The sequence below is a fragment of the Protopterus annectens genome, chromosome 13.part0 (genome assembly GCF_019279795.1).
Source record: "Protopterus annectens isolate FY-2018-M chromosome 13.part0, PAN1.0, whole genome shotgun sequence".
Classification (NCBI taxonomy): domain Eukaryota; kingdom Metazoa; phylum Chordata; order Ceratodontiformes; family Protopteridae; genus Protopterus; species Protopterus annectens.
In genome coordinates this window covers 677,578,401-677,600,714 of record NC_056747.1, presented here as the reverse complement: position 1 = coordinate 677,600,714, position 22,314 = coordinate 677,578,401, and the positions used below count along the sequence as shown (strand labels likewise).

Here is a 22,314-nt window from a genome sequence, read left to right as displayed (position 1 = left end):
AGATGTCCCTGTTAGCTAAACTTATTTCTACAACAGATGCAGGGCTCACAAATATATGCACTTACTTTAAATTATGTAATAAGAAGGGAAAATATTAGCCCCTGTCTGGAGCTTGAATACAAATGAAACTTGCCCAGGCTTGAGCTCATCGATTACCCAGAGACGTGGCCGGACTACTTAAGCCAGGTAGCCATCATCAGCCATCAAATCCATGCTTTCAGCTTTGACACAAAACCAATGCAAACAGAGTTAAGTACATTTTTGTGACTAATGCTACAAAATGCAGAATATACTCAGCCTCAGACCTGTCTGATACTCGGTCTCATAATCGCATGTACTGAGGCACAGAGATATTAAATAAGAGCTTACCAAAAGTGAACCTACAGCTGTCACACCTCCATTGCTGATGAAAGTTTGGCAAAAAAACAACTTGCATAACGTTTCCCAAATACAGAGTGCTGTTGTAGATTTAAATGAAAAAAGTGTGTGCATGTGCACCCGCAAAAAAGTACAGTTGTGTACACTTACCATAAATGTAGATGTTCGAGTGTATCCACTGTTGCAGTCATTACATTTGGGTTATCCTGCTGGCAGGTTGCCCTCGGTCGGCCTGAATTCCAAAGTCTTGGGTCCTGCGTTGGTTGCTGTCGCCTCTTCCCTGATGTCAGGTCGTCAGGGGTATAAAAGATGCAGCCGACACCATTCTATTCAGTTTTTCTTGCCCCAGATGTCAGGTGCCCCCAAAAGGGTAGGCTAAAATTATGTAAATAAAACATACATGCACCAAAAATAAGTTTTACCTTCATCTATAAGCAAACACACCACCTAGGTTGTATAGATTAGAGAAGTAAAGATAAGTTCCAGCAAAAATAAGGGGGTGGCGGGTGGGTAACCTGGACTGCAACAGTGAATACACTTGAACATCTACATTCATATTAAGTGTACACAACTGTACTATTTTCTTCGTGTTTCACTGTTGCAGTCATTACATTTGGGTTGAGTCCCAAAGCTATAGTTGGGGGGGGGGGGGGCTGGAGCTAAACAGCATTAGGAGCGGCTATGAAGCCCTGCAGAACTGCAGTGGCAAAGCCTGCCCTGGATTTAGAGTAAAGAGGCAGATTGTAATGTTTTGTAAAGGTATGCACTGAACTCCCAAGTAGCAGCCTCTAAAATGTCTTAGGTTGGTACTCCCCTGAGAAAGGCTGCAGAAGTGGCTGCAACTCTGGCTGAATGTGGCCTAATGCCCTTAGGCACTGGTTTGCCATGCTGTGAGTAGTAGAAACGAATAACCTATCCACTTTGAAATAGTCTGCTTGGAGATGCTGTGGCATATGCCACTAGTAATTGTTCTGTCTTTCTGAAAACTTTAGTTTTGCCCAAGTAGAATCTAAGTTGACTGTGTACGTCCAAAGAATGCAGAATTTTCTCCCCCTTGTTCTGTGGATTTGGATAAATAGTTGGCAAATGAATTATTTGGTTAAGGGCTACACTGGACACCACCTTAGGCATAAATGTAGGGTTTGTTCTCCGAGAGACCCTGTCTGGATAAAAAATGATAAAGGGTTCCACAGCCATGAGAGCCTGTAGCTCTGAAACTCGTTTTGCAGAAGTTATTGCTAGGAGCAGAGCTGTTTTCCAAGATAAGAACTTTATATCCGCAGTAGGAGCTGGCTCAAAAGGAGGTAAGGTGAGTTTTTCCAAGACATAACTGAGGTCCCATGCAGGTATTGGTGTTCTCCTTGGAGGCCTTACGTTTTTGGCTCCTCTGAGGTACTGCCTTAATAAAGGATGAGAAAAAAGTGGTGGCTCTGTATTGTAATGAGCTGAAATGGCAGATGCATGGATTTTAATTGAAGAAAAAGATAGGCCTTTGTCCAGCATCTCAGTTAAGTATTGCAAAATCTGAGGAATATTTGGGACAGCTGTATCAGTTCCTTGAGCTTGGTTCCAAGCGCAAAATCTCTTCTATTTCCCAGCATAGGATTTTCTGGTGCAAGGCCTTCTGTTTTCTAAAATGACATCCATCACAGCTTTACTGAGAGGTGTGGTTTGTATGGCTACATTATTCGCCATGCTGCCAGGTTTAGGGTCCTGAGTTGGCTGTGCAGAATCTGATTGTTTTGCTGGGACAGTAGATGAGGTATTTGAGGTAAGGTCCAGGCTGGGCATTGGGACAAGTTCCTTAAGATCGGATACCAGTATGGCATGGCCAGTCTGGGGCAATCAGAATCATTTTTGGTTTCTCCTGCCTGACCTTTAGGAGTACCTTGGGTAGGAGAGGCAGTGGAGGAAAGGCAGTGGAGGAAAGGCATATACTGATAGGTTTGTCCAGTTGAAAGATAAGGCGTCCACTTTCCAAGCTTGTCTGTGATAAGTCCTTGTGCAGAATCTTTTTAGTTGATTGTTTTGAGGGGAGGCAAACAGATCTATGTCTGGGCGTCCCCATTTCTTTATCATGCTGAAGACTTGTGGATCCAGGTGCCACTCGTGGGGATCCATGAGGTTTCTGCTTAGTTCGTCTGCCAGAGTGTTTTCCTTTCCTGGCAGGAATTGTGCCTGCAGATGAACTTGGTAAGTCAATGCTGTGTCCCATAAAGCCATGGCTAGTCTGCAAAGGGGATAAGAATGAGTGCACCCCTGCTTGTTTATATAACACATGACCGTGGTGTTGTCTATCTTTATCAGTAGTTGCCCCGGATGAAGAAGGTCCTTGAAAGCTGTCAGGGCATTTTGAAAAGCTAGCATCTCTTTTTGATTGATAAGTAGATGCTTTTGGTTTGTGGACCAGGTGCCCTTCCTGCCATGTGTGCCCCCCAGGCATACTCTGATGCATTCGTCGTTAGGCTCTGCCTGGTTGGGGGTAGTGGGAATGGCTGCCCCTTGTTTTGGTGACAAGCCTTTGCCCACCATCGAAACTCCTGTTGCAGGCAGGGAATTAGAGTAATCATTGTTTCCAAACACTTTTTAGGTACCAATAAAAAGCACAACGGTGTTACCCAGATAAAATCACCAATCTTTTATTACAGATACAAAAAACTTCACTGACTAAGCGCTTTAACCCTGGTAGGGCATCTTCAGAGTCAGTCTATACATTTAGAGATAATCATTATATTCTTTTGGTGGTCATCAATGTAATCAAGGCTAATTGAACACAATAGGTCACATCATCTAGCAGCCTTTTTATAATAATTAATTAACCCTGTAGTTACCCATTGAACTATTTCTTGTGTAAACTTCAGAAATCAGTTCTTACTAAATAAGTACTATAGTATACAGTAAAGAAAGTACAGATCAAAATATTTCCTATACAAACTTAAATGTGTTAAAAAATGTTGAAATAAACTATATAATGTTAAACAATAAAATCAAGGATGGAGACATAAACAATGATAAGTAAACATGTCATACATCAAATTAAATATGTATTAGTTACTTAAAAATGGTGTATATATAAATAATTAAATAAGTAAATGTTGGATCATTGTTCAAAAGTTGTTCAAAGTATATTGGGAAAGTTTAAATACAAGCTGCCTTGTGTTTTAATATGCAAGCTAGGGATAGAGCATCACTGATGCCAGGAGCATTGTTGGCATCTAGTCTAATCTGCCAAAGGCATTCCCTAACCTCCAAAATAGTCTTATAATCTCCCCCAAACTCTTTAGTCCAAAGCCTATCTATAAGAAAAAATATATTTTTTTAAATTAGCACAGTTGTTCATATGATTATATAGTGAATTAGTAGATTTCTTATTTTTAATGTCCCTGTAATATTCTAAAATTCTATATCTCAACTTTCTAGTGGTCATACCTATATAAAATGCTGGACAGGAAAGACAGGTGGCTAACATAAATTACCATATTGGTGTTGCAGTTGCAATAACCCGGGCTCTTCAATGTCCACCTAAAGTTCCCCACAGAGACATAGGGGCCATCATTAATATATTTGCATGCTTTGCAACTGCCACACTTAGTCATCTTGGCAGGTCTTTGACCAAAAGTTGTCGGTGTTCTCTCTAAGCACTCCTTAATGTTTAACCCCCTACTTTTGATAAAAAGGGGGGTTTTACCCAGTGTGTCATAAAGGTCTATAGGGATTATATCTTCCCAAGTCTTCTGAATGATGTTTTTAACCTCCATGGCTAGAGAATTGTGCTGTAGGTACCATTGAATTTTCCTCATATGCAGTCTTGCATATGGAATTAGCAAGATGCAGGATGCCATGAAGCCCAAAGCCTGCAGAATTTTTCTTGCAGATAACTGGGCCTTTGTTGCCATTTCCTTGAAATAGGTAGTCAGCTGCCTTTGTTTGTCTGGAGTGAGATAAGCCATCTGGGCAGTTGTATTTAAGCTTGCACCCAGGAATATTATCTCTTGAGAGGGTACTAGCTTTGATTTCTTTTTGTTGACTGTGTACCCTAGACATGTTAAAAGTCTTATGACAAATGTCAGATGCTGTAGTAGAATGTCCTTGTTCTCTGCTTGTATGAGGCAGTCGTCCAAGTAACGATATATTTGTATTCCTCTTTCTCTGCAGTAAGCTATTACTGGTGCCAGGCACTTAAAGACCCTGGGCGCAGTAGATAAGCCAAAGGGCAGTGCAGAGAATTGGTAATGCTTTGAGCCAGCCTTGAATCTGAGGTATCTTCTGCAAGGCTGTCTGATTGGGACATGCAGGTATGCCTCTTTTAGGTCTAAAGTCACGAGCCAAGCTTTGTTGCCCAGCATGGGCAGAAGCTGCTGTAAGGTCAACATCTTGAATTCTGGTACATCCAGGGAAGTGTTTAGAATAGATAGGTCCAGTATTGGTCTCCATGCTTTGTCCTTTCTGGGTACCAAGAACAGTCGAGTAAAATCCTTGTCCCTGCTCTTGATGCAGCACTTGTTGAATAGCCCTCATGTCCATGAGAGCTGCGACTTGTTTTTGAGCCTCTGCCCATTGATTTTTTGGCAGGTCTGGCCAACCGTTTGCCCTTGGCAGGGTATGGAAATGAAACTTCTAGCCTTGTGACACTATGTCTAGAACCCATTTGTCCTGGGTTATAATGTGCCAATTTTGTGAAAAAAGTGCTAGTTTTCCCCCTAAGGGTGCTGCCAGAAGATAAGTGCTTGGTGCAGGCAGGGGGTAGTCACTGGGATTGTTTCCTGTATGATTGTGATTTGTCCTCTCCACCTTTGGAGGTAGAAGCACTCCACTGCTTAGACCTGTAGGATCCTTGTGGCTGTGATCTGCCTCTGGGGCGTTTGGATCTGCCCCTTTGAGGTCTGTCTGAGACTGGAAAGGACCAATTCTTTGTAGGCCAGTGTCTGCTAAATCTAGGTGCTGTACCTGTAAGAAATCCTTGACAGTTTGCATAGATTTAGCTTTGTCCTCCATTTTCTTTAACACCTCTTCTGCCTTAACACCAAATAAGATATCATGTTGTAAAGGAGCATCTAATAATTTTGCTTTAACATGGTCAGGCAGAGTTTGCTCCTTTAACCAAGCATGCCTCCTAATGACAGAACCCGTAACAGCGGCCCTGCAGGAGGCCTCCAGAGAATCAAACCCACATTGCAAAGTATGCTTTCCAACTTGTTCAGCTGCATGCAATAAATCCTGCATTTCTTTGTTTTCTGTACATTCAGAATTTGCCATCATTTTCTGTTTAAGCAGTGTCATAATATATTGCTGATATTTGAGCATATGAAACTGGCAATTTAAGGCCCTTATAGCCAAAGTAGCAGATATGTAAATCTTTTTCCCCATCTATCCAGAGCCCTAGAATCCCTGTCAGAGGGGGTAGGGTTTTTTTCAGTAGAACCCTTGACCCCTTTTGGACCCTGAGATATAGTTTTGGGGTCTGCAGTAGGGTTTCTAAAAAGGAATTTATGAGAGTCAGGGACCCTGTAGTATCTGTCCGGCTTAAGAGGAGCTGGAGATAAAGAGTCAGCAGTCAAACTGGACTCCGAGAACACATCATCTACAATGTCCAACACAGGTGGAATAGCTAGAGGCCTGTGTTGAGGTAGTAAAAGGAAGTCTCTGAGCCTTTTCTTAGATTCTGAAAAATCTTGGCTCTCCCAGTGGAAGTGTTCCCTCATGGTATGCAAGGTTTCCCCAAAAGAGTAGTCCTCAGGAGGAGAAGCTGAAGGACCTGATTCTTCAGCATCAGAATCCTCATAGGGGGAAGAGAATATTCCTGATCAGTAGAGGAATCAGAAGAAATGGAAACCTGATCTGAAGATTCATAGTCTGTCTCTTGCCTAGGCCTCTTATCAGGAGGGGGATGGGAACCCCTGATCAAGGTTATTAAGTCTTCGGCCATTTTGAGCATCTGTTTTTTGGGCATGGAGGCCTGTCTTTGTGGCTGGTGAACTTGTTTCTTTGCCTTTAAAGGTGTTTTAGTCTTTGTCTTTGATGTCAGTTTGATATACAATTGTTTGGGTCTAAAAACACCCTCAGAAGCCGATGCCAGCTCAGCGGCTCCAGACCCATCTGAGGGAATAATCTCTGAGGCTCCAATACTTTGAGTTTCCTGTGGCTTGGCCGACTCCACGTGGGAGTCGGTAGCGGCCTGCGACTCTAAAGCAGCGGGCATCAGGGGCTGCAAAAGCACCTCACTGAGAACCGGCGACTTGCTTAGGAGAAGCTTCGTCGTCAGTTTTGGACCTTGGTTGCCTGTCTTTTTCTTTGCGTTTTTTGTGAACTCCGGTAGTCGGATGGCTATCCAACGACATTGTAGAATTAAATCTTCGCTCAAAATAACAAAGCAAAATCGTACCGACGCTTAATAGTGCACTGATTAAATCTAGCACAAAACCGACAACTAACAACGTCGTGGTCAGGGCCTAGGCAAGGAATATAGTAAGAATGAAAGTCCTTATGAGGTATTTGCTTCCCACAAGAAATACAATTATTAACTTTTTCTGACATCGGTCTGGAGCAAGAAAAAAGTTTCCCCAACGGGGTACTTAGCTTTTTAATGAAGACTTTGGATCTGAAATTCAAACACAAAAGTCTCAGGAGTCGGCCGACCGGCACTTGTGAACTGCTTCTGCTTCGGGCACCGCGCGGCAATTAAGATTGAATAAAATGGCGTCTGCTGCATCTTTTATACCCCTGAAGACCTGACCTCAAGGAAGAGGCGACAGCAACCGATGCAGGACCCAAAACTTTGGCAATCAGGCCGACTGAGGGCAACCTGCCAGCAGGATAACCCAAATGTAATGACTGCAACAGTGAAATACGAAGAACATCAGTTTAATCACATGAACTACTTTTTCTTACTAGTACTTATTTTTTCTATCACTTACACATTTTCGTTTTAATGTATTTACATTTATTTTATAAAAAGAACTATTTTATAAGAAAAGCAATTCCAACATGATTTATGCCCTGATAACAATACAGTGCAAAATCTGGGTGTGCTCTTATAACCCACACTCTGTTATGCATCAGTGTTTGCACATAGCAAACAAGATCAGTATTTTACAGGACGTATCCTAACAACCCCACTGCCAGAAAAAGCTTGTCGTCTCTTAAAATGATTTGTGTTTCTGCAAAGACATTTCCCCCTTTCCCAGGCTGCAACAATTACTTGCCCATGTCACTACACAAAGTGAACATCACTTAAGTTGTGCAGTATACTTTTAGTAATTTTATTTCTAAATGAAGTCCCTCTGGCTCTACTTACTGTGCAACTCTGAACAAGTCGCTAAACCAGTATTTTGTGGTCAGTGTTAAGAAAAGGCAGTTGTACCTAGTCAGACTTAACATGTAACAAATAAAAAAATATATAGTCTATGTCCTTCCAGAAACAGGAAAGCAGAAGCTATTGCCAAGCAACACTGTCACTTATTTATTTATATTTAATACTTTGTTCCAAAAAAGAACAACATTTATATTATAAAACTATCTCCAAAATGAATGCCTACATCTTTACACAAAATACAACTAAAATAAATATTCCTAAGATATCTTCAGTGCAGTTTACAATGTGTATTCCTTTTCACTGGTACTTTTAATTTAATTTATTTTGCAATGGGTACGTGAACTGTTCCCTCACAAAATCCCTCCAGGCCCACTCCAGACCATGATGACAAGGGAAGGTACAGTATTTGCAAACAGTTTACAATACCAGTCAACCAACATGGCAGGAGAAAACTGGAATGCAAAGAGAAAACATATGCATCACAAAATATCAGGCAGTCTCCATACAGAGAGTAACCAAAGGTAACAGATTGACCATTTGTTTGTGTCTTTCGGCTTTTCCCGGTTAGGGGTCGCCACAGCGGAACTCCGGTCCGCTAATGATTGGCAGTAGATTTTTTACATGCTGAGTTTGCCAGCCCTGACAGAAATTTGAGAAAGAATTCTTAAAATTAGTATCACTAGTTCACCAGCTAACACTTTTGCCTTTTATGTCAGGAAGATCAGAAGGCTGTGTGTGTGTGTGTGTGGTCTATCCCCCATATCACCTGTTTGGATATGCACTCCAACACTGACATCACAGCGCAGCATTAAGGGGGAAAAGGCGGACAGTGGGCTGCACTCTACCTGTGCTGGTGGCAGCTCATGTGGATGGTTAGACCACCCAGCATTGATCAGAAAAAAAAGGAGTACAGGTATCTGTTTGCAGTCCTGGAAAATTCTACCTTGCATATATGAATACCAACCTTGAATCTCCCATGAAAATAGGCCAAAGCCAGTTGGAGTAACCTGGTCATAAAATCACCACTGAGCAACCATACTTCCCATTATTTTATACCTCGCATCATTCAACGGTTATCCAGGTCTACCCCTTCTCCTCCCTTGCAGACATTGAATGAATAAAATACCTCAGATGGACAAGAAAGGGAGGAACATGAAATTTTACAATTAGGTCTCACAATGTTATGGAATCATTTACTTTGCGTGATACAAAAGGCTGCCATTGTATCCTTCCAGCCTGCCAATGCATCTATACTACTGGTTGCGTGGGCATCTCAGGAGAAAGTACAGTTTTGTACCTACCATAAATGTAGACGTTCGAGTGTCTTCACTGCTGCAGTCGTTACACTTGGGTTATCCTGCCATCAGGCGGGCCCGCAGTCGGCCTGAGTTCCAAAGTCATGGTCCGGCGTCCGTTGCTGCCGCCTCTTCCCTGACGTCAGTGCGCCATGGGGTATACAAGAAGCAGCCGATGCCATTTTCTTCAGTTTTTCTTGCCCCAGATGTCAGGTGCCCCCAAAAATGGTAGGCAATACATACTGCTAATAAAAAAGGTAAAAATAAAACCTTCATTAACCAGCAAATACACCACAAAGGTAGTATAGGTTAGTCCCAGAGGGGCTGGCGGGTGGGTAACCTGGACTGCAGCAGTGAAGATACTCTAACATCTACATTTATGGCAGGTACAAAACTGTACTATGTTCATCGTGTTTCACTGCTGCAGTCACTACACTTGGGTAGAATCCCAAAGCTGAGTTTGGGTGGCTGGCTCTATAGAGGATTTGCTGTGGCTATGAGGCTCTGCAGCACTGCAGTGGCAAAGCCAGCTCTGGATCTAGAATAAAGAGGCAAATGGTAATGCTTGGTCAAGGTGTGCACTGAACTCCAAGTTGCAGCTTCCAAGATATCTTTGGTAGGTACTCCTCTAAGGTAGGCAGTAGAAGTAGCAGTTGCCTTGGTGGAATGTGGTCTAATGTTAGATGGTACAGGTTTCCCATGCTGTGTGTAGCAGAACCGGATACAGTATACTATCCACTTTGAAACGGTCTGCTTTGAAATAACCTTTCCCTGTGATCCTGCAGCATATGATACAAACAATTGTTCAGTTTTTCTGAAAGCTTTTGTTTTGTCCAAGTAGAAGCGTAATTGCCTGTGTATGTCCAAGGAATGTAGAAGTTTCTCCCCTTTATTCTGGGGATTTGGATAAAAGGTTGGCAAGTGAACAGTTTGGTTAAGAGCCACACTGGATACCACCTTAGGCAAAAATGAAGGGTTTGTCCTTAAAGAAACCCTGTCTTGGTGGAAAATGATAAAAGGCTCCACTGCCATTAGTGCCTGTAGTTCTGAGACTCTTCGTGCCGAGGTTATTGCCAGAAGCAGAGTAGTTTTCCATGATATATATTTTAACTCTGCTGAATTGGCTGGTTCAAAAGGAGGCAAAGTGAGCTTTTCCAAAACGAAATTGAGGTCCCAAGTTGGTGTTGGTGCTCTCCGGGGCAGTCTTATGTTTTTAGCATCTCTGAGGTACTGCTTTAGTGAAGGGTGAGAAAAAATAGGAGGATGTGTGTTGTAATGAGCTGAGATGGCAGAAGCGTGAATTTTAATGGATGAGAAGGATAGTCCTTTGTCCAGCATCTCAGTCAAGTACTGTACTATCTGAGGAATGTTATGGACCAGAGGATCAAGGTTTTGAGACTGGTTCCAGGCACAGAATCTCTTCCACTTTTCTGAATAAGATTTCCTGATGCTAGGCCTCCTGGCCTCCAAAATGACATCCATAACAGCTTTAGAGAGAGAAGTTGTCTGTTTGGCTTTTGAATCTTCCATGTAGCCAGGTTTAAAGTTTTGAGCTGACTGTGCAGTATCTGATTGTTTTGCTGAGTCAGAAGGTGTGGAATTTGCGGCAAAATCCAAGGTGGACCTTGAGCTAAGTTCTTTAAGATTGGGTAGCAGTGCTGGCGTGGCCAGTCTGGAGCAATCAGAATCATCTGTGGTTTGTCTTGTCTGGCTTTTAGGAGTACCTTTGAAAGGAGAGGCAGTGGTGGGAAGGCATAAACGCTTAGGTTTTTCCAGCTGAACGAAAGAGCATCCACTTTCCATGTCCTTGTGCAGAATTTGTGTAGGTGGCAATTCAGTGGGGAGGCAAAGAGATCTATGTCCGGGCACCCCCATTTTTGCATTATCATGCTGAACACTTGTAGATGTAATTTCCACTCATGAGGATCCGTGATGTTTCTGCTTAGGTAGTCTGCCAGAGTATTTATCTTTCCTGGCAGGAATTGTGCTTGCAGATGAACTTGATAAGCTATAGCCGTGTTCCACAAGGTCATGGCTTGCCTGCATAGGGGGTAAGAATGAGTGCTCCCTTGCTTGGTTTATGTACCACATCACTGTGGTGTTTTCCATCCTTATTAATAATTGTCCTGGATGCAGAAGGTCCTTGAAAGCTGTTAGGGCATTTTGTACAGCCAACATCTCTTTTTGATTGATGTGAAGAGGCATTTGTTCTGTGGTCCATTTGCCCTGAATACATTTTTCTGCCATGTGTGCTCCCCAGGCATAATCCGAGGCGTCTGTTGTTATAGTCTGCCTGGCTGTGGGGAGAGTGAAAGGCTGACCCTTGTTGAGGTGACATGCCTGTGCCCACCATCGAAACTCCTGTTGTAGGCAGGGAATTAAGAGGTATCACTGTTTCCAAGCTGTGTGAATGTTGAGACCAAACACTTTTTAGGTACCATTGTAATGTCCTCATATGCAGTCTTGCATATGGAATTAGTAGAATGCAGGATGCCATGAATCCCAAGGCCTGCAGAATTTTTCTTGCAGGGAGTTGGGACTTTGTTGCCATCAATTGAAAATATTGAGTCAGTCTGGCGTGAGATAAGCCATCTGGGCTGTTGTATTTAAGCTGGCACCCAGGAATATTATCTCTTGTGAGGGCACTAGTTTTGATTTCTTTTCGTTTACTGTGTACCCTAGGCAACTTAATCTTTTTACGAACGCCAGATGCTATAGAAGAATGTCCTTGCTCTCTGCTTGAATCAGGCAGTCGTTCAAGTATGGATATATTTGAATTCCTTTTTGTCTGCAAAATGCAATCACTGGTGCCAGGCACTTGGTAAAGACCCTGGGCGCAGTAGATAAGCCAAAGGGCAGTGCAGAGAATTGGTAGTGTATTGAACCAGCTATGAATCTGAGGTATCTTCTGCAATTTTGTCTGATAGGGACATGCAGGTATGCCTCTGAGGTACAAAGTAACAAGCAAAGCTTTCTTGCCCAACATGGGAAGGAGCTGTTTTAGTCAGCATTTTGAATTTCGGAACATCCAGGTAAGTATTTAAAGTGGAAAGGTTCAGAATGGGTCTCCAGGCTTTGTCCTTTCTGGGTACCAGGAAGAGTCTTGAGTAAAATCCTTGTCCTTTTTCCTGCTGTGGTACTTTTTGAATAGCTCTCATGTCCATGAGAGCTGTAATTTGTTTTTGTGCCTCTGCCCACTGATTTTGTGGCAGGTCTGGCATTCCTTTTAGCCTTGGAAAAGTGTGAAAGTGGAACCTGTAACCTTTAGACACAATATTCAGCACCCATTTGTCTTGGGTGATCGCTTGCCAGTTTTGAGAAAAAAGTGCTAGTTTTCCCCCTAAGGGAGCTGCCAAAAGGTAAGAGTCTGGCATTGGAAGGGGGAAGTCATTGGGACTGTTTCCAGTAAGGTTGTGACTTATCCTCACCCTGTTTTGGGTTTGAAGCACCCCACTGTCGTGGTCTGTAAGAACCTTGTGGCTGAGATCTGCCTGTTGGGCGTCTGTATCTGCCTCTTTGTGGCCTGTCTGACACTGGAAAGGACCAATTCTTAGTAAGCCAATTTCTGCTAAATTGTGGTGGCTGTACCTATAAGAAATCCTTTACTGTCTGCATAAATTTTGCCTTATCCTCCGTTTTCTTTAATACCTCTTCTGCCTTAATACCAAATAAATTATCTTGCTGCAAAGGGGCATCCAGTAATTTTGACTTAACATGGTCTGGTAAACTTTGTTCTTTTAACCAAGCATGCCTTCGAATCACAGATCCTGTAACTGCTGCTCTACAAGAAGCTTCTAATGAATCAAAACCACATTGCAAAGTATGCTTTCCCACTTGTTCAGCTGCATGCAATAAATCCTGCATTTCCTTATAGTCAGGTTGTTCTGTATTTTTACTCATTTTCTGTTTTAATTGAGAAAGTAAATATTGTTGATACTTAAGCATGTGAAACTGGCAATTTAGAGCTCTCACTGCTAAAGTTGCAGAGGTGTAAACTTTCTTTCCCCATCTGTCTTATGCTCTAGAGTCCCTATCCGAGGAAACTGGGTTCTTAGCCGTGGAAGCCTTAACCCCTTTGGGACCCTGGGAAATAGTTTCTGGGTCTGCAACAGGGTTTTTATAAAGGAATTTGTGAGAGTCAGGGACTCTGTAGTATCTGTCTGGCTTGACTGGAGCTGGGGGTAAAGAATCAGGGTTTAAACTAGATTCAGAGAACACATCATCCACAATGTCCAACACTGGCGGAATAGTAAGGGGACTGTGCTGAGGTAGCAAAAGAAAGTCTCTGAGCCTTTTCTTGGATTCTGAGTAATCCTGGCCCTCCCAATGGAAATGCTCCCTCGTGGTATGCAACGTTTCCCCAAAAGAGTAATCCTCAGGAGGAGAGGCTGAAGGAATGGATTCTTCAGCATCAGAATCCTCATAGGGGGGTAAAGAATATCCCTGGTCAGAAGAGGAATCAGAATAAATCGAAACCTGGTCAGAGGAATCATAGTCTGTATCCTGCCTAGGCCTTTTATCAGGAGGGGGATGGGAACCCCTGACCAAAGTTATCAAGTCTTTGGCCATCTTGAGCATCTGTTTTTTTAGGCATGGAGGCCTGTCCAGGTGAATGCTGCACTTGCTTCTTTGTCTTTAGTGTAGGCTTAGTCTTGGCTGTAGTTGTAATGGTAAGTTGAGTAGGCCTGAAAACACCCTCAGAAGCCGATGCCTGCTCAGTGGCTCCTGACCCATCTGAAAGGTTAATCTCTGTTGGTCCAACACCTTGAGGCTCCAGAGGCCTAGGCACCTCCACGTGGGAGTCGGACGCGGCCTGTGGTTCTGAGGTAGTGGGTGTCAGGGGCTGCGAAAGCTCCTCACTGATAACCGGCGAATCAGCAACTGGCCTAGAAGAGGCTTCGTTGTCAGTTTTGGACCTTGGGAATCCTTTCCCTATATTTATCTTTGCGCTTTTTATGCATTCCGGTCGGTTATTCTGACGGCATTGTGTAATTAAACCTTCGTCCAAAATAATGGCGAGTAAAATCAAACAGATGTTTAATAGTGCGTTTGTTAAATCTAGCACAAAACCGACTAGTGATGTCGTGATCTGGGCCTAGGCATGGAATACAGTAAGAATGAAGATCCTTATGAGGTATTTGCTTCCCACAAGAAATACAATTATTAACTTTTTCTGACATCGAACTGAGGCAAGAAAACATTTTCCCCAACGTGGTACTTAGCTTTATTGTAGACTTCAGTTCTGAAATCGAATTTGAAATCTCAGGAATCAGCGGACTGGCACTTGTGAACTGCTTTTGCTTCGGGAACAGTGCGTCAAAAAAATACGCCTGGCGCACTGACGTCAGGGAAGAGGCAACAACAACCGACGCCGGACCAAGACTTTGGAACTCAGGCCGACTGTGGGCCCGCCTGACGGCAGGATAACCCAAGTGTAATGACTGCAGCAGTGAAACACGATGAACATCTAAATGCTGACAAGTATCTTTATGAAATCTCTGTCTACTCTGTAGTGGACAGTTTTCACATGTAAGAGGACCACATATGATTATTACTAAGGCACAGTTTACAGGCCATATGTAACCTCTGCCAATGCAAGAGGGTTACATTCTTCAAAAAAAAAGACAGAGGTTCCTGTTGAGTTGTTTATACAATATTGTGGTAATAATTTTCTTGCAGCATTTACAGAAAAGATATAATGCACTTACACATTTTCATGTGTTTTTGGCACAACAGCTATTAACTAGGATAAGCTCACTACCATTCCAAATCACGTTGATGTCAGAAGCAGTCATCTGTCTGTCAGCTTGCATAGTCCTCCCTCATTCTTCCTCATTTAAAAGTGCTACTCAAGAGTATGGGGTGGGGATTGGACACATTTTTGAACAAATGGATGCTTCATTTTCTACCTTTCTAGTTACATATGCTGCATGCATGTTTGGAAATCACAGCCTTCTTTTTCCTCCGGATTGTAAGCCAGCCTTAGCTGTACACAAATTTCCAAACTCACTCACTGTACAGGTAACTGTGCAGCTTTCTATCATGGAAGTGACTGCAGAGTCACAAGGCTACTAAGTTCATTTTCAGACAGTAATAAGCACACAGTAACATCTGGGTTACAAACCCCTTTCACATATACATTTCCAAATTAGGGACCAAGCCAGACAGCAGCAAGTTTACATGGACCTTTCATGTTTTGATTTAATTATATGTTAACAGGGTGAGTTTTCAGCTTCAACATGGAACATTAAGAAAAGACAACTTAAAAAGTACAAAATCCACACAAAATGAACACTAGTGCTCCTTACTAATGCACATCAGCCTGAAATCATAACTGATCAGTAGTTAGAGGTGGGTGAGGAAGCCAGGGCCGGTGCTAGCATTTTGGGGGCCCCCAGCAAGTTTCATGTTGGGGGCCCTACTCAGAAGAATATAAAGTGTGACCACATTGCCATTGCACCTCCTTCACTGTCAAGCGCATCCAACACCATTTACCAATCACTATAGTGCTACTACATTCAAATCATTAAGAACTGATATGCCAAGGTACAAACACTGACCAGCATTTAGCATCAGTGTCACATTATGACAAGCCCCTGTACCACAGCAAGGTCGCCACTGAGAGGTGCATGCGCACATTGACTGGCATTTATTACCAATGCTACATTATAACAAACCCTTGTAACACAGCATGAAAGCAACTCAGAGGTTCATACACACTGACTACATAGTCAACTGCCCAGATTTTCACAGAATGTCCAGATTTGACTTATTTCTAGTCAGTTCCTCAATATTTGTAGTTTTCTGGCTTGTTTGTGACAAGTCACTGAGGGTTAAATTCACTAAATAACTGCAGAGGCACGCAAGACAGCCATAGGACAGATGTAGAAAAAGTGCTGAATTTGTACAAAAACAGATCCGGGCAGACTATTATATTCTGAGTTAAAAAATGTCCAACAGATACTATTGGTAACTCCAGTAATAACTGATAACAGATAATGCATAGGTCCCCCTCAAATTATCTATGATATGATCCCAGTTATTCTCACTAGGGGTAACATACAGTTATTGACCATGGGATGGGTACGGCCAATTTAACACCCAATCTATCCATTGATCTACAACCCCTTTTCCCATTTTTGCACATGAGGCTGGGGTATCACTTCAACAGTGATAGGTTAGTTTAATTCAAGCTCCAAAAGACAAATTGGCTATGTTTAAAATGCCCCTCAAGGGCAGCTAACCTAGTACTTACTATGATGCTAAACATGCTATTGATAAGTGTAAGTAAACAGAAACGAACAAAAGATGTACAGAGCACAATGGTATATAGTATAATTTGATTTATTCATAAACAGGACAAGCTTTTGAACCAAATATGTTCCTTTTCAAGGTCAAAGGCTGTTTACCAGTATGGCATCACAAGTAATGGCAACAGTCATTTTCAATGCTTGTATAACTTATTACTTTTTTGCCAACAACACAAGTTGATGCAACAGTTGTAATAAATAGGAAGGCATAGAAATAATGAATATGGAGGTGTGAAGACTGAAGGAATAATCTAAAACATGGCAGGTTACATTCAGTGGAAGTAATGCAAATAATGCTTACAGAAAAGAAAATATTAAAAAAAAAAAAAAAAAACACAAAACTGGAGGGGGGGGGGGGAGCAGCAGCTCTAACAACAAAATTGGGAAAATAACTTCAGGGAATCAAAGTGGAAGAGTTTAGGGAAGCAAGCAGAGTGAGAAGGCAGCAAGAAATGCTGGTGGGATACTGGTATTCAAGGAAGAAGCATTGCTAGAAAAAACAGTCAATTTTTTTACGGTGCTGAGTTGCCAGCCAAACGCCCAGCCTTCAAGGAAGGCACACCCATTCATGCACGTACCTACCTGCATGTCTTTAAATGTCACTCTACCATGGGGAGGACATGCAGACTCTACACAGAAGGCACTCCTGCTGAGAATCGAACGGGAGAACCTCTTGCTGTGAGGCGACAATGCTAACCGCTGCACCACTGCGGCTTTCTGTGCTGCCATAATTAAAATGATTTGCATTTCACCAGGTAATACTGGCAGATTAAAACAGTGACCATCCAATGAGCATCTTTCACAATATGAGACCATTATATAATACATAAAAAATAGTGGGGCTTTTGTCTAAATAAATACCACTAATGCACTGTGTGCCTTTTTTCTTATGAATGTGAGTGGAAATAACGATTTTATGTAATTATTGTTTTATTAGGATTATTCACTGTGCTGCATTTTTTCTTTTTTTCCTGTTTTGAAGAAACTGAAATGAAGCAGTGTTATATAACAGGGAAGACTGTGGTGACAATTACCTTTTTTTTTTTTGCAATTGAAACACCTAGTTACAAGAACTCAGATTTCTGCTTGCTTACAGTTTTTTTTTTTTTTTATAAAATTGTGTTGAAGACTCCATTAACTTCCCTTTCCATTAAAATAAGGACCTGCTGGTTCCTGCTAAGCCTGTATTGCTGTATTACTTGAAACTATACTTTCTATAACTGCTAATATTTAAAAAAAATGATGGTCACTTTGTACTTGTTTTTTTTTTAACTAAGAATAGAAGAGTAACCACTGAGCTTTCGACTTCTGTCCTAGGTAATGCCGATAATCAACAGAACTGACCCAACAGACCACATTTCACGGCAAGTCAATCAGGAAACTAGAACTTGCTTCCTTGGCTGCTACAGCCAATCAGGTCCCTTGCTTCACAGAAGCGGACCTGACTGAGTGCAGCTTACAAGTAAAGCAAGGGACCCGATTGGCTGCAGCAGTCAAGGAAGCAAGCTTTTTCAGGAAAAAAACAGAATCGCACGACAGCGCTAACCAGCTGAATAAATGAGGCACCAAGTAAGGAGTGGAAAAGATGGAGAAACCTGCGGCTTTTTCATATGGGGGCCTGCATACAGGGGGAGATAATCGGGGGCTCCCCTCAGCCGCGGGTTTGGCGGGTGCCCAATGCCGGCTATGGAGGAAGCTGAATGAGGTTTTACTATTTCAGCAAATATGATGAGATTATTTGCAACATGGACAAGTGAGAGAATCACATTCTCAGAATTTAAGACTCAAAGGGTTAATTATGTTAACATTTTGAGGGGATGAAATTTGCAAAAAAAAAAAAAAATTAAGAAATTTAGGCAAACATCCAAATGGAGCAAAATGCCCGAGGTTGTTAGTAACAAAAGACTGAAGTCTTGTACAAAGTAAAGAGCAATATTAAATTAATAAAATGAAATATGCACATAAATACAGTGGGGCAAATACATGCAACTTGAATGTGTAAAAACTGAAAAGATATCAAAGCTAGCTGTTTCATAGATTTCTCTTTCAGATATTACAAACTGTTTCTGTGACACGTGATTAAAAATAATAAGCTCACAAGCTTAACGTAACTGGTTACATTAAAAAATAAGCTTTCTTATAGTGGAAAACAGCTTGCTGTCCTCTGGTCCCCATCTCCAGAAAAAGGTAAACAAGCAGCTTGCTCTATAAACTTTGCTTAACCTTAGAGTCAGGGTCCAAAAAGTTGCAACCCTGAACTTGTGACGCAACGCAAATATAGACAAGAGTTACTGATTAGAAAACAGTCACCCATGCCCAGGATTTTTAAAAACAACCACATTCCACTTGGTCTCAAGCTCAACATGCTGCAACAACCAAAGCAAACTAATCAAAATACAGAAAACTGGTAGACTGAAAGAGCATCAGTTTCATAAAGCAGGGTTCTAAGTTAGTACTCACTCCAGAATGAAAGATATAGCCCATCTGGCATTTACTTTTTGTTGAGACATCTAAAGCAATACGTTTCTCCTTCATTATTTCCAATAATAAATCAGCATTACTTGACTTCAGCTGTAATAGTCTCTTTGGAAAGGCCCTCAACTGAGAAACTAAATAAGGTGGTGTACTCTTACTGGCTGGTATACTATGTAACAAGATGCATTCGCCTTATTTTGGTAACATATACTTGATTTAACTGCTCGAATTTTCCTTTTGCAACACTTTTGCCAAAAAACTGCTGTCCAGAGGTATAAACTCCTTCTTTCCCCTATAGACACATGTTCTCAATTTTCTGAAATCTGGACCAATGACAGGTGGTTGGTCAAGAGGCAAAGGGTACAACTTTGCTGTGACAGCCATGAAAGGAGTACAATCAGCCTTCCACAAGTGTTCACTGTACTCCAGACAATTGTCTTTAGCCTTTGAGTAATTTCCAAGGTCTGTTTTGCACCCTACATTCATAGTTGTGACCAAAAAATCTAAACAGCACATTGGCCCTTCGTCTCCTGATGAAAGTGTACACTGTTGCATATTTAACACGTCTCATTCCTCAGCCAGCCCTTTAGTATCAGGGTATTTTTGTTTTCCTAACAGAACATTCATTTACAAACTATTAACTGTTGGGCAGAAGTGAGACGTCCCACTCTGTGGTGACCAGCTCATCTCAAAGGGCTGAAGAGCTGCTAACTGAAATGAACTGGTCACCAAAGAGTGGGACGTCACACTTCACAAGAATATATGCCAAACAATTAATAGTTTGGAAATGAATGTTCTGTTAGAAAAAAAAATACTCTGGTAATAAAGGTCTGGCTGAGGAATGAGGAGTATTAAGTATGCAGCGCTTTAGCCCTGCTGTCCTGTTGACCTTACTACTTAATGCAATGTGCTACTTCAACAAGCTTGCCATCGATTTTTTTACATAAATAAAATGAAAAAAAATATTTATCTTTTGATGACCAGGTTTGTCAGACTAGGTCTGTGGTCTCTCCAAGGAAGACTTGAAGACATATTCATACTGACTAGGGAAAATATGGTCATAATGCTGGAGAAATTCCCCTGTGTGTTTTCTTGTTATATCAACCTAAGCTACCACCAACTCAGGCAACTGAGACCTTGTTTTAATGTCTCATCAGAAGTATGGCACATTTGAATGCAGCACCCACCTTATGATGTAGTGCAGCATCAGTAATAGAAAATTAATTCACGCACCTGGGGTGGAAATACAAGTCACGCTTCTGATCTTTCAGCATCAAAGGCTTGTGTGCTACCTGTTGAACCACTGGCTTCAGAAGTAAAAAGTCACCTAAGACTTCACTGAAAATAAGGATCATCACTGCAGGTAGCTCCCCACAGCCAAGTGCTCCACATGGATGTAGGACCCAAAATGCCAAGACAATGACATGCCATACAGGCAGAACCTATCCAGGCAGGTGCATGACATGCTATACAGGTAGAACTAAGCATTGAGGTTTCTGAACTAACATACTGCTAGAAACCAGAAGCAGGGATACGGCCTGCCACATAGTCAGAGACCAACAGCCAAATGCATAGCCTGCTATACAGTTTAGTGAACTAATGGCTAGGTAAGCAAGGCCTGCCATACAACTGTGATCCAATAGTTCAGTGGATGGCCTGCCACACTGGCAAGACCCAACGAGAGTGTAAAACCTGCCATACAGGTAGGCCCTAACAGCTAGAGCATGGCCTTTATACAGGCAAAGAAAAAAATGAACATATGGAACATATGTACAGCTTACCACACAAGTAAGCTGAAATAATCAGGTAATGGTCTGCAAGACAATTAGCATCTGATATAGTCAAGCTTACTAACAGAGTGCAATGCAGCTGGTACCTGAAATCCAGGTGTAGAATCTCTCATGCAGGCTTGGCCTAGCAACCAGGTGAAGAAACTAATTAACAATCATTACATCTCAAGGGTCAGCTCCAGTTCCCTATCACTTATGGTGTAGTGCTGAAAAGGTGGCATGTTTCATTTAATTCCACTGCCACAGCTGCACATGCTAAAACGGCTAATCAATATTTTAAGCAGCATAAACTAATTCCTTCTAACTGGGTAGCAGATAATTAACCTTTTCAGTACCAAAGCATTTTGAAGGTCCCCCTCTAAAAACAGCCCGAAATGGGCAAATTCTTGACATGAAAGCATACCTTAGTAGTAAACTCATCAAAAGTTCAAGAAAATAACCTGCACTATTACATAATACTGATGTTCTGCGCACCACTAATGGCACAAAAGCAATGCACATAAAGGTAATACCTTCCACTACTGCTACAAGAAAATGAGATGGGGGGCTGCTCAAGTGAGCAAGAAGAGTACTGCAGAATTCTCTGATGTGACTTAATTTGAGCACACTAATCTTAAAGTAATAGCAAAACAGACCCTGTGTGTGTGTGTGTGTGTGTGTGTGTGTGTGTGTGTGTGTGTGTGTGCGCGTGTGTGTGCGTGTGTGTGCGTGTGTGTGTGTGCGCGCGTGTGTGTGTGCGCATGTGTGTGTGCGTGTGTGTGTGCGTGTGTGTGTGTGCGTATGTGTGTGCGACTGCAAGCGTGTGGGCACGAGCAGGCATACCTGTTTGAGGGATACAATCAGCCATGATGCAGGTCATAGTCTATACTTGCACTATAAATTCTTAATAAATTCCTGAAGGTTTTAAAGAAAAAGTTGCGCTGGGGGCAGCAAAGTGGTCCTTAACAGTACTCCAGAATTCGGCCCGCAGAACTTGAAAATACTGCTACTGGCAGAATGATGGCTTGTGTGTTGGTAAAAAGTTGCAACTAAGTTTTCAAAGGTCCCAGCCTAACCTTGAAAGAGAAAATCTTTTCTACAAGTTTAAAAATGTTCCTTCTTGAATATTTTAGTGCTCTACACAAATAGGTGAAGATTGATGTTTCTTCCCTCTGAGCTGTAGTCCCAAAGAGCTAAAGTAGTTATGAATGTAAATTACAGATCTTACTGTCAGACAGAGTCATGGTAATTTACTTGGAAGCCACACACCAGACAACCTTGCAATAATTACTTGGGAATCACATACCAAACAGGTAGGAAGAGCAGCAGGATTTGGGTAGCTCCATGGCAAACCTCAGCAACTTCCAAACTTTACCTCATCTGTGATCTCCTCACTTTAGATTCATGCAATAAGGGGCACACAGCACTTGATGTTGCCCCCTCAAATTATACATAGTCAGCAAGATGAAAAGACAAGTCACAGAAATTCAAAAGAAAGTTTGTCAGTACTGTAAATGCTAAGATCAATAAAATGTCAAGACACCAACAGGAAATTACAACATTCTTCTTACCAATAATAGCCAACTCCTAAAAGTGGATCCAGACACTGCAACAGGCTCCATTAACCATGACAAATGACAATGTCTGAAGGCATCAAAAGAATCCAATGAAAAATCTTTAACTGATGTGGCCACTTGAGACTTAACCAGCAAACTTTCAATTTCTCTTGTTTTCCTGTTCCTCCAGGGTCCAGTTAAGTAGCAGTACTCTCACCC

The 22,314-nt window shown here is 42.0% G+C and overlaps 1 protein-coding gene across 2 annotated transcripts in view; it reads right to left on the bottom strand.

Annotated features, from left to right (window-relative positions):
* WDR81 (WD repeat domain 81) overlaps window positions 1-22,314 on the bottom strand; it is a 626,861-nt gene that overhangs the window by 11,135 nt on the left and 593,412 nt on the right. The gene's annotated exons all lie outside the window — the stretch shown is intronic.